Source organism: Paramormyrops kingsleyae, chromosome 14 (assembly GCF_048594095.1).
Source record: "Paramormyrops kingsleyae isolate MSU_618 chromosome 14, PKINGS_0.4, whole genome shotgun sequence".
NCBI classification, from domain to species: Eukaryota; Metazoa; Chordata; class Actinopteri; order Osteoglossiformes; family Mormyridae; genus Paramormyrops; species Paramormyrops kingsleyae.
This window is the reverse complement of record NC_132810.1, coordinates 14,260,911-14,274,085: the sequence shown is the minus strand read 5'-3', so window position 1 is coordinate 14,274,085 and position 13,175 is coordinate 14,260,911.

Below are 13,175 nucleotides of genomic sequence, written 5' to 3'. Positions count from 1 at the left end.
AAAAAGAGTAAGAACACACATGAGTTTGCAGGAGATCATCAATATCCATCCGACAATAAGAAAATAATGATGATGTAACAGTCTCAGGCTGCACGGCTGAGCAGCGAAGCTCCAGCTCCCAGTGCGAGTTTGACTGACCAGGCTTCTGCGCTCCGGCTCCCTGAGCGCTCTGCTGCAGTGTGAACGGCGTTCCGGGATCGACAGAGGCACGGGCGCGCTCACCGAGAGGAGGTCTCTGCGCTCCGGCTCCCTGAGCGCTCTGCTGCAGTGTGAACGACGTTCCGGGATCGACAGAGGGACGGGCGCGCTCACCGAGAGGAGGTCTCTGCGCTCCGGCTCCCTGAGCGCTCTGCTGCAGTGTGAACGGCGTTCCGGGATCGACAGAGGGACGGGCGCGCTCACCGAGAGGAGGTCTCTGCGCTCCGGCTCCCTGAGCGCTCTGCTGCAGTGTGAACGACGTTCCGGGATCGACAGAGGGACGGGCGCGCTCACCGAGAGGAGGTCTCTGCGCTCCGGCTCCCTGAGCGCTCTGCTGCAGTGTGAACGGCGTTCCGGGATCGACAGAGGCACGGGCGCGCTCACCGAGAGGAGGTCTCTGCGCTCCGGCTCCCTGAGCGCTCTGCTGCAGTGTGAACGGCGTTCCGGGATCGACAGAGGGACGGGCGCGCTCACCGAGAGGAGGTCTCTGCGCTCCGGCTCCCTGAGCGCTCTGTTGCAGTGTGAATGGCGTTCCGGGATCGACAGAGGGACGGGCGCGCTCACCGAGAGGAGGTCTCCGGCTCCCTGAGCGCTCTGCTGCAGTGTGAACGGCGTTCCGGGGTCAGCGGAAGCACGGGCGCGCTCACTGAGTGTCGTTGTGCTCCTCTGCTCATGGTTTATCTAATATTCCAACTCTGCACTTTGATTTGAATATGATCTGATTGTGATCTGATTGTGATATGCTCATCTATTGTCCCAGGCTGTCTTGCGTCCCACTAGGCCGTCCTCCACCATCACGCTCTGAACTGTGCCATGAATTTCCCTGCTCCCATTGGTTCCTCACTGGTACAAATCTATGATGTATTCCCTGTCATCTCTTTATGGTCTGGAGAGGAGCATGTGTGAGGCTGTCCTTCTCCACTCCATGCCTCATGTCCTCATCCTGTGCTCTGCTACTCTGCGTGCACCCTAACGCCTGATTCTGATTCTGAATGGTGTTAAGACAAAGCACAGGACCCTGATTTTCTAGCCAGCTTAGCTCTAACACAAGCCGACAGGATGGGTCCCTGGCAGAAGGCCAGTGTGAGACGGCGACCCTGAGGTTGCTGGAAGGTGATGGTACTGCTTCAGAAGCCACGGGCTGTTTCTGGGCCGTGACCCAGTCCTGGATCCTCCCCAGTCCATGGAAGTGCTGAGATCATGGGTGCCAGGCACCCTTCCCCGCTGACACAGTTTGGCGTCTCGCCTTGACACCAGCACTGGAAACCCGAGATGCAGCCCACGCATCACCTGAGCCCCCCCCCCGGCCCAGACAACGCCCCCCCACCTCCCTGCACCCGTCTGCTGACACTCCACGTATTCAGTAATTATTGGCATGGCGATAGGGACACAAGGACAGTCACAAGGAACGGCTGCTTAATACTTGGATCCTTTCGTCTCAGAACTGGGTGGGGGGGGGGTGCTGACATTGGCATGTTTTGTTCTGTCTCACAAAGACGGACCTGATGCGTGACTTAGTGCCCAGGGAGAGTGTGTTTTCAGCACCTGTCCTGAGCTGTGCTGACAGCCTGCCCCCAGCACCCCGCCCCCATGTGGCTGAGTGATGGCTTTAGCACACATGCTAATTTGTTCGCTCTCACTAACCAAGGCATTGAGGCCGGTCCTCCCCTGATGGCCTGCGGGTGTGACTGGGCTTGTCAAGGCTGACCCCCCCCCCCCAACCTGGAGAGGTGGGTGGGAGCCATTAGCAAGCTATGACTGCATGAAGAAAGGGGTCCTTTTCACACCTGGAAGCATGCTGGGAAGGCACCCGGCGGCCATGAGCTGACTGAGGTGGTGTCTGGGCCCCCCCCGGCACCCCCCAGAGCCAGCATGGTAGGACCTGATAGAGGCTTGCGCGCTGCTCTCTCTGGCTGCTTTTGCTCAGCGAGGTACTGATCCCTCCATCCCTCCCCACCATGCACCACCTAACCCATCCTCTATCCCCCGGGGCTGGGAGAGCGCCGATGGAATGTACTGCCGGGCCTCTTCAAAGGCAGCATTGCGAAAGTGGCAGGGCCCGGGGGTACTGGGGGCCTCTTCTGAGGCCGCAGGCCCGCCCTGGCTCGCCTGGGTCCAAAACACCTCCGGGACTTGCTGCGGGAGACAGCCTAAAGTGCACTGACCCCCTTCACCCAATCTGAAGGAAGCTCCCACATTACGTTCTCGCACTGGCTGTGGCGAAAGGCCTCCTTGTCCTGGGAGCGGGGTCCCTCATCCACAATGGCAGGGTCACGAATTCCCAGTTTCTGCTGGTCAGGCAGCAGTGAAGCCCTCAGCATGCTGCTGGGACACTTAAACACCGTGGTGCATTTAGTTATACATCTAAACTGTCAGTGACTCAGAGGTGACTGGAGGGTGACCGTATGATGGGGTGACAGGGTGATATGACATAATGGGGTGACGGGGTGACGGGGCGATGGGGTGACAGGGTGATGGGGTGACAGGGAGGTGGGGTGACTGGATGATGGGGTGACAGGGTGATGGGGTAACAGGATGATGGGGTGACAGGGTGATGGGGTGACAGGATGACGGGGTAACAGGATGACGGGGTGACAGGGTGATGGGGTGACAGGATGATGGGGTGACAGGGTGATGGGGTAACAGGGTGATGGGGTAACAGGATGATGGGGTGACAGGGAGGTGGGGTGACAGGGAGATGGGGTGACAGGGAGGTGGGGTGACTGGATGATGGGGTGACGGGGTGACAGGGAGATGGGGTAACAGGATGATGGGGTGACAGGGAGGTGGGGTGACAGGGAGATGGGGTGACATGGTGACGGATGTGACAGGGAGATGGGGTAACAGGGTGATGGGGTAACAGGATGATGGGGTGACAGGGAGGTGGGGTAACAGGATGATGGGGTGACAGGGAGGTGGGGTAACAGGATGATGGGGTGACAGGGAGGTGGGGTGACAGGATGATGGGGTGACAGGATGATGGGGTGACAGGGAGGTGGGGTGACAGGATGATGGGGTGACAGGATGATGGGGTGACAGGGAGGTGGGGTGACAGGATGATGGGGTGACAGGATGATGGGGTGACGGGGTGATGGGGTGACAGGATGATGGGGTGACGGGGTGATGATGTGACAGGGTGACAAGAGGAGCTGGCGGCTGATAGACTGCCCTGTAATTTTCGTTGCTCTGTATCTGTGCTGGTGTTTGTGAGCTGGGTGGGGATGGGGGGGGTCAGGTCGACACCTTAATCTTTACGACAGGATTATGGTTCTGCCTCATTTGAATCCCTGGTTTCTGTCTGGGCTGTGCTTAAGTCTCAGGGCCTGAGTTTCACCCAGGGGTTAAATTGCGGGCCTCCTGCCCCGAGGGTGGGGCTCAGCAGGGCCCCCCCAACACACAGAGGCACAGCGACAGCGCAGGCATGAGCACAGTGCCGCCAGGAGTGCTCCTGAACAGGAGATTAAAACACACACACTCACAGACACATGTTTGTATCCATGTCTTTGTGGGGACCATTCATTTCTATGGGTGAAACCCTAATCCCAGCAATGACGACCTTAACCCCCACCCAGCCCTAACCTTAACCATAAGTAACTATGATGACTTTAACCCCCACCCAGCCCTAACCTTAACCATAAGTAACCAAGTAACCAAACTTTGGCATTTTTAATTTTTTGATTGCAGTCACAGGTTTTTATAAAAATGGTCCCTATACCATCAAAATAACAGGAGGCCCCACACACAGAATCACAGACACATGGGCGCGTCAGCACGAGTAGGAGCCCTTGCCAGCTGAGGTGGGTGGGGGGGGTCCTTCCCTGATAGGATCTCCCATTCCCACACCCCTGGCATCATGCCGGCCTCAGCTTCCCAACACGGAGCCGGGATCTTTCCCGTGGGATCTTTCTCCCAGGGATCTTTCCAGGCCTGTTGCCTCATCAGACTCAGCGAGCGAACATGTTCAGGCCTCCCCCTCCCCTCCAAAGCCCCGCTCGTTTCGGCCGGGGTGGGGTGCTTCCCAGCCAGGGAGAGTCCAACCCCCCCTCCCGCGAGTTTCGCTCAGGTGCCGGACGCAAGTCCCATCTTGCAGAGAGGGGGGCCCTCCCAGAGCACCCCCCCCCATGTAACACGCTGTAGACAGCAAGGTTAATGCCCCTACACTCCCCTTCATGCACGTGTCAGCCTCCTTCTCTGAGCCCAACAGGCTCCCATCCTCCTGAAACCGGCCCTGCAGACCCTGAGGCCCAGATTGTCCAGCAGCATGTCCCGCTCTGTGCAAGCGAGGCAGGGTGACACGGGCACGCGACAGGGGCACGCGGCACGGACACACGGCACGGACAAGCTGGACGGGCACGCGGCACGGACACGCGGCACGGACACGCTGGACGGGCACGCGGCACGGACATGCGGCACGGACACGCTGCACGGACACGCTGGACGGACACGCGGCACAGACACGCTGCACGGGCACGCTGCACGGACACGCGGCACGGACACGCTGGACGGACACGCGGCACGGACACGCTGCACGGGCACGCGGCACGGACACGCTGGACGGACACGCGGCACAGACACGCTGCACGGGCACGCGGCACGGACACGCGGCACGGACACGCTGGACGGGCACGCGGCACGGACACGCTGCACGGACACGCTGCACGGGCACGCGGCACGGACACGCTGCACGGACACGCTGCACGGACACGCTGCACAGACACGCGGTTCTCAGCAAGTGGCTTGGAGGCCAGATGTCTGTCATAAGCAGGTCAGTCAGCTCCTGTGGGCAGCTACAGCAGTCCAGCAGCCAGGGGACTGCGTCTGACCTGGTGAAAGAGACCCCCAGGGAGAGCCAGGGGGGGAAATGAGCACTGAATTTGGGCCAGGGGTGAGGGGTGTGTGGCAGGAGGGGCAGGGCAGGCGCGGGGGCATTGTCCCGGCAACAAGTTTAACCTGAACGCAAAGCTAACAAAAGCTGTGATTAGAGGGTGCTGAAAATATGAAGCAGCAGCCAAACAGACCCAAACAAAATCAAACAACCCCCTTTATCCCCCCCCTGCCGGCTGTGTCTCCCCAGCTAAGAGTGTCTTTGTCCTGTGGCACACTGTCTTTCCAGGAGATGTGCTGGACTGACAGGAGGAAGCAGGATCGCTGGGGGGAGGGGCGTGGCAGGCGGGGGGGGGGGGGCAATAGGAAGAGTGCTGTCATGTGAAAGAGGGCTGACTAACAGCACAACGCGGACACACACACACACTGACCCACACAGACTCTCACACACACTGACACACACACACACACTAACACACACAGACACACACAGACATGCGCACACACCTTTGTTTTCAAATCTTTGTGGGGACTCTCCATTCATTTCTATGGGGAAAATTCTAATCCTAACATGACAACCCTAACCCCTACCCAGCCCTAACCTCAACCATAACTAACCAAACAAAATACAAGACTTTTGACATTTTTAGTTTTTTGATTGCAGCCACAGATCGAGTTTCCCCTTGTAGGGACCAAAAAAACAGTCCCCACAACGTCAGAAAAACATGTTTTTGTCACATCGTGGGGACTTTAGGTTCCCACCATGAGGTGCATACAAACCCACATGCAGGGACACACACTCGCGGACACAGTGGTTATGGAGTTATGGGGATGGAAGATTAGCAGGTTAGGGAAGTATCTTGCCTTCCGTGTTCCAGTAACATGCAGGACGCCACCAGGTACATGTATGCAGAAGCTTTAATGGGACGCCTGCTGGGAGGTACGCAAGGCTCTCAAACCCCCCCATGGCACCACAGAACCAGCTCCTGGCACGCCAGTGCACACACGGGCAAGTCGCAACAAGCCGGAGGTTTCCGAAAAATCCAGATCGGCAGACACATTGCATGGAAAACGCATCACCACATCAGGCTCAAAAAATGTGACCAGCTCACTGGAAACACACATTACAAACATTACATTTCAGCTGTGCACATACCTGCCAACGTACAGACATTCCTGACACCGAGCGGAGGCGCACTCGGCATTTATGTTTGCCTTTCAGACCTGTATCCCCCTGCACTTTAGCTGAGATACACCTCACCTGCTTGTAACGTTCCTGCATTCCTCAACAGGAAAAAAAGGTATCGCCCTGAGCACTGGGCCAGGCACCTGCCAAGCAGAGGGACGAGTACAGTAACCCCTTCTGACGGGGCTGAGGTTACAGCGTTGTGCAAGACAGAGATCACATCAAGTACATCTCTCTGTCTGAAAGTATCATGCACGCACACACACGCACACACACACACACACACACACAGAGCTGCAATCATATCTTTGTGGGGACAGCTCAGAATCATAATCATCTGTCCTAATCACAGCCATACATAACTTAATTAAACATAAGACTTGCATTTTTAGTTTTTTGATTGCAGTCACAGATTTTTTAGAAAATTGAGTTTGCCCATGTGGGGACCAAAACAACATGGTCCCTACATTGTCAGAATAACAGGTTTTTATCACATTGTGGGGACATTGGTCCTGGTTTCCTGGTCCCCACAAGGTAAGGTATATCTGGACCACACACAAATGTAAGTGAATATCCGTGTGTGTGTGTGTGTGCGCAAGTGTGTGTCTGTGTGTGTGTGTGTGTGTGCGTGCGTGCGTGCGTGTGTGTGTGTCTGTGTGGATTAGGTTTATATTACATTGAGGGGACCAAATGTCCCCCACAATGTGATAAAAACCTGTTATTTTTATGTTGTGGGGACCATTTTTCAGGTCCCCACAAAGATCTGTGAATGCAATCAAAAAAGTAAAAATGCCATAAGTCTGGTATTTAGTTTGGTTACTTATGGTTAAGGTTAGGGCTGGGTTGGGTTAAAGTCATCATCTTGGGATTAGAGTTTTCCCCATAGAACTGAATGGAAAGTCCCCAAAAAGGCAGGCGCCGGTGGCATTGCAGTGGGGAGGGGTGACATGGCCTAGGAGTCATCTGGGCCCCACACCTCCCCCCGGGCAGCAGTGACATTTCTACAGCACACTCTTGGCAAACCTGCGTATTCTACCTGTGCAGGTTACCCAGAGCAGCTGGAAGCGCCGTCAGCAGCAGTGAGAGGCATTTGCAATCCTGGACAAAGGAAAATATACGCCTATAAGGTACTGCTGGGTACAGTCAAGAATATTTTTTTAATATCGGGATATTTACCCAAAAATCGTTATCTGTAAGTGTTTTGTTCTCCCACTTGATGGTTTCCTATGATCAGCAGCACAGCTAGACAATAAAAGCATATCACATCGGGCCCAGTACTACAAACCAAAGTCCCTAATATATCACATCGGGCCCAGTACTACAAACCAAAGTCCCTAATATATCACATCGGGCCCAGTACTACAAACCAAAGTCCCTAATATATCACATCGGGCCCCGTACTACAAACCAAAGTCCCTAATATATCACATCGGGCCCCGTACTACAAACCAAAGTCCCTAATATATCACATCGGGCCCCGTACTACAAACCAAAGTCCCTAATATATCACATCGGGCCCCGTACTACAAACCAAAGTCCCTAATATATCACATCGGGCCCCGTACTACAAACCAAAGTCCCTAATATATCACATCGGGCCCCGTACTACAAACCAAAGTCCCTAATCTGAGGGCCCCTGTCATTCAGAGGTCCTTGGAATTGCCCTGACCCCCCCCCCCCCCCCCCCTCTATTACAGTGCTCTTGCATGCGATTGCTCCATGCAAGCTGCACTCTACGGACAGGAAGGGGTGCTTTTTTTCCAAGATTAGGCCCATACTCTTCCTGGGGTGTTGCTCTGAGTCACCTTGCTTACATTTCAAATACCGTGAAACGAACACGAAAGCAGCGAGTGCACTTCCACACAGGTATCTCTGGGTACTTGACAGGCTAGAGCAAAACAAACAATGAACATGACCCCTTATCGCTGCATCTCAGTTATGAAGAGCAGAGAGGATGGACCATATCTGTGCAGGGATCAGGCCAATGTGCATCCCATTCACCTGCACGGTCAGATCTCCTGTGCAATCTCTGCATCAACACTGGGCAACATGTGAAAATGTGTGAACTCCTGCAGCAACTGGCAGTCAGAATTGATCCTTCCAAGAAATCTCTGAGGCGCCCAGGCTCACTGAAACTCCAGGTGAATCTCAATAGGCGTACTTGTGATCTCATCTTCCATTGCTGAAGACCAGCTCCAATCCTAAGAACACAAGTACAGAGGAGGGTAAAAATCCCTGGATTTCGTTCTTGCTCTGCATCAAGTATCATGGATACATCATTTGCATCCTCACCGAATGAGACCAATCCCATGATTCACAGCGCCCCAAGTTCATTCTTTGGAGGAAAGTTAACAAGACCGATCTTGCAAAGATCGGTCTTGTTAACAGTCTTAGTGTTCCTGGTCTTAGTGTTCCTGTGATTGAGATTCACCCTCTGAAAAGTTTACTGAGAACGGGACGCACTCTGAACCTTATACGAGTATTTCCGCCTGCATTTGTGGGGCTGCACTAACAGTCTGCTGAATGGCGCCCTCTAGTGGTGCAAGATGAGGTGACGCTCTCGCCACGTGCAGCAGGTGCCGTCATTAGCGCGGCCTCCTCGAACTGCTGATAGAACTGCAAGCACAATGCGCGCGCTGTCTGTGGAGATGGGGAAGCGGCTATGCTTCGATCAAGCAGACCCGCGAGCCTTCTCCAGATATCAATTTCTTCGTTCACTTTTTCTCCTTATATGCATTACAGTACATATCAGAAAGAAAATAAACATGTGTTTAATTAGGAGACTTCATTTTAAACCTTTAAAGTTAAAAAACATTTCTTCGTGATCCTAGCCCCGGGGGTCGGTCAGGGGTTTAAAATAACCACCGTAAAACATATCGGTTATTTAGGTACCCCGATAAACAATTAAAAGAGGAAGATAATAAATGAATAAATTACTTTTAAAATGTCCTTTCATTTACCTTGAACTGAATGTTTACTTGACATGTTGCTGTGTGTCTAAGGTGTTTTTGTTGCTGTTGGTCATTGATTGGCTTGCATGTGTTACTGGAATTTTTGAAAACAATAAAGTGAAATTCAATTTCGACAGCTGTTGACTTTGAGAAGCAACTCCTTGATGACTCCTCAGTGGGGAATTTGGCCGCGGTAGATGCCGATATCTTTCGCTTGTTTATGGCTGTTATTGAGACGCGCCTCGGCGAAGTGCGTGTGAACCTGACGCGGCCGCACAATGGGAGGCATGAATGCGCGTCTTATGTGCGTCAAGCCGCTGTGACTCCGACGCTCATCTGCATTGTCAGTGACAGTTTGGCGAAATGATGACAAGGCGATGCCCCGTTTAATAATAGCGGTGCGGCTATTACAGAGACTCTGTGGGTGGGGTGTCGCTTTCAACGTGTAAATGAACTGCTGGTTTAAAAAACCTTGTCATACGACCTACATATCGACGGCTCAACTTCCTCATTCAGTAAGAAAATATACTGAATATATTAATCCAGTGAAGTAAACACGGACAGCTGCCAATGGACGAAATGCCATCTGTTAGTGTGCCCTAATCCGCATGGTTTAGACTACCTTACAATGAGATTGTTTACACTGGGCTCTAATATAACTGCTTAAATCTGTTGTTTTCTTCCCAGCACATATAATGGTCAAAATCTGGAATTTAACTATACAAAACGTAGATTTTAGAAAACACTAAACATTTAATATAATTTTGTTATCCCTTAAACGTTCCCTTGGTGCTGTTTTTTTTATATTGTAATCAAAAGAGAAAGCAAAACTATATAGACGAGACTGTAAAAACTGTCTTTCCCACAAGTAACCACAGTACACATGCTGCAACCAAATAATTTACCTGGAGCGGATAATGAGGCGCCCTTAAGGAAAGCGCCGCTATCCGCAGCTGCAGCGCCGCCACGTGTCTCGTGGTGGAAAAGGCGTCGTAATTAATCTGCACGAGCGCTCCGCGTAGCAGGATGAATTGTTCCCTTATTAACGAAGAGTATTACACTTATTTTTGCATATTTGCGACATTACCTTATGCTGCAGGGTATGGTAACTTCATAGCTGAATGGGATGTGCGTTAATCATTTAAAAATGTTATGATATGATATGACTGAGCCTCGTCCTAAAACTTTCCATAGGTTACAATAATTAAGCGGTTTTTTATATATAAAAAAACTGTAAACATGTTTGATGCAATTTCTTATATTAATAGTTGATTTAGGTCTACTAAGTGCTGGACGATTGTGTGCAGGTTTAAATATGGCATCTAAAACATTTTCTTGTTTTATTCTCTATTTTGCGTAATAGCCAACTTGCAGCGTCATTTGCCCTATGGGTAGTACAAGGTTTTCTTTCCTCCAGTACTACGCTTTTTGTTTTTGACACCGTGAAGCTGCCCGTGAAGTCATGAAGATTAAGTTGCTGCTGTGAAAGTCACTGGGCGGGTTGATATTCTTTATAAGGTACTATCCCAGCATAATGCCGACGGCCGTTAGTAGGAAGGCGCAGGACACAGGCCTATACATAAACCACAAAGAAACACCATGTCGGATCGCGCTTATTTATTGACTGACTCATTCGTTAACGAGCTTTGTTTTCGCCGATCGACGGAATAGCTTTTAACGCATTTGGTAAAGATACTTGCATCTCTTTTTGCAGAAACATTAAAGACAAATCTGGAATAGAATAGAATAGAAAGCCTTTATTGTCATTATACTGGAGCATGATAATAAAGGCTTTCAATAGAGCAATAGAGACATTTCTTTGAATGTTCGTACATCGTTATACAGATTTTGCAGAAAGATATGGTGCTTCTATCAGTATAGACCAGTATCAGACTGTGATCAGTGTGATCCCTGGAGAAATGTTAAGGATTGTGAAAAACAACCGTCAGAGTTAGTAATAGATTTCAATACTAATATTAAACTACAGGGAAAGAACTTCTTGAATGCTGAATGTAATGATAAAATCTTAAGGTCTATACGTCAGTCAAACCATACCCTAATTCTGTTTTTGGGAAACAAATTGACTGGAAAAGAGTTTGGATTACACTTAGTAGATACTGCATAACTAATAAGGTAAAATACGTCTTAAATAAAATAACCCGCAAAGTATACCCAGTTACACGAGTAGCAACCCCTGCCAACCAGGGTGGGTGCGGGGGTCCTTCCCTGATAGGATCCCGCATTCCCACTCCCCCGAGTATACCCAGTTACACGAGTAGGAGCCCCTGCCAACCAGGGTGGGTGCGGGGGGTCCTTCCCTGATAGGATCCCGCATTCCCACACCCCCGAGTATACCCAGTTACACGAGTAGCAGCCCCTGCCAACCAGGGTGGGTGCGGGGGTCCTTCCCTGATAGGATCCCGCATTCCCACACCCCCGAGTATACCCAGTTACACGAGTAGCAGCCCCTGCCAACCAGGGTGGGTGCGGGGGGTCCTTCCCTGATAGGATCCCGCATTCCCACACCCCCGAGTATACCCAGTTACACGAGTAGGAGCCCCTTAAATATAATTTTAATTATAATTAATGTTTATTTTAATTAAATATAAATAAAATGTGTCTTTTGCAATAGCGACCCAGAAACTCTACGACATTTATTTTGGCTTTGGCCCATTGTTAATACATTCTGGTCTGAACTACAAGCATATATTACAAATGAATATAATATTCATGTTATCTTTAAAGAATCTGACATTATGACTAGTTTTACTATGGAAATAATTTATGTCATTGATTCAATTATCATTTTGGCAAAATATTTCATACGCAAAATCAAATGGTCTGGGAAACACCCTATATTTGAACAATTTAAAGTTAGAGGTAAATATTTATCTTCAAACTATATCAAAGTGTAAAAACAGAAGCGCTATCCGGACGTACTCTACGTTTATCTCTGGAATCTGTTTACGTAACCTTCTGTTGCTGTACGGTATTGTAATATGTGCTCCTGATAACCTTTTATTTTTTTATTTACTGTATATATTTATTTAAATATTTTTTTCTGTTAGTTTTGTTTGTTATTCTCTTGTTCTACCTTCACCTTATCTCCTTGATCTATAGTGTGTACTCTTGTTTGTATTGTAATTTGTAACTGTTGAAAATAAAAATAAAAATAAAAAAGTTAAAAAAAGAAAAGAAATAAATGGACCTACTCCCACGTGGTCGATATCTTTGAGAGCTGGATCATGCCTTTTCTTGTCCACTGTGTAGGGGGGGGGGGCAGTCACCTGAGTCGAAATTGCAATTAATTGGCAAGACCGCCATTACGCTCTGTTCTGTGCCGGCACTTTGCGCCTTTGCATAGCCTAAGTGGTTTGTTGGTACCAGTAGCAAAAGGTGATGGTGATGTGTGCGTTAACACATAAGGTAAGCAAGGTGTGCCCCCCCCCCCCCCTAAATGCAAACAGCAAACTCCGCCTATGGTTTAAACCTTTTATTTTCCTAAGTAGCTACGTGCTACGTACGAACTTTCAATCTGACGAAGTGTTGTACAAAATGTAGAAAGGGTTTAATAAAACAACAGAACAAAAAAGATGTAGGCTATTCACGGTCGCTGTAAAATACGCATAGACTATGCGATGTCAGACAGATTGGTTGCTTCTGTTTATGAACTGACTGCAAATGTACTTAAGGTAGATTCGAAATAAAATGAATGTAATCATGTGGCGTGCGCACTGCTGTTTCAGTGGACTCTTTAAAAAAACAGCTTAAAACTTTTCTTTTCATTCAATTTACTCAAAGCTGAGCACTTTCTGTTTTATGTTTGTGTTTTGTTTTTTCTTTATGGCATGTTTTATGTATTTGTTTGCTGTTTATGTAATGTTTTATACTGAGTCTTCTAAGTTTGTATTCTTTTCCCTGTTTTACTTTGTTTCATTATTGTACAGGGCTCTGTGACATTGTCTGAGATAAGCGCTTTATAAATAAATTACTTACTTACTTACTCTAGCCAAGTT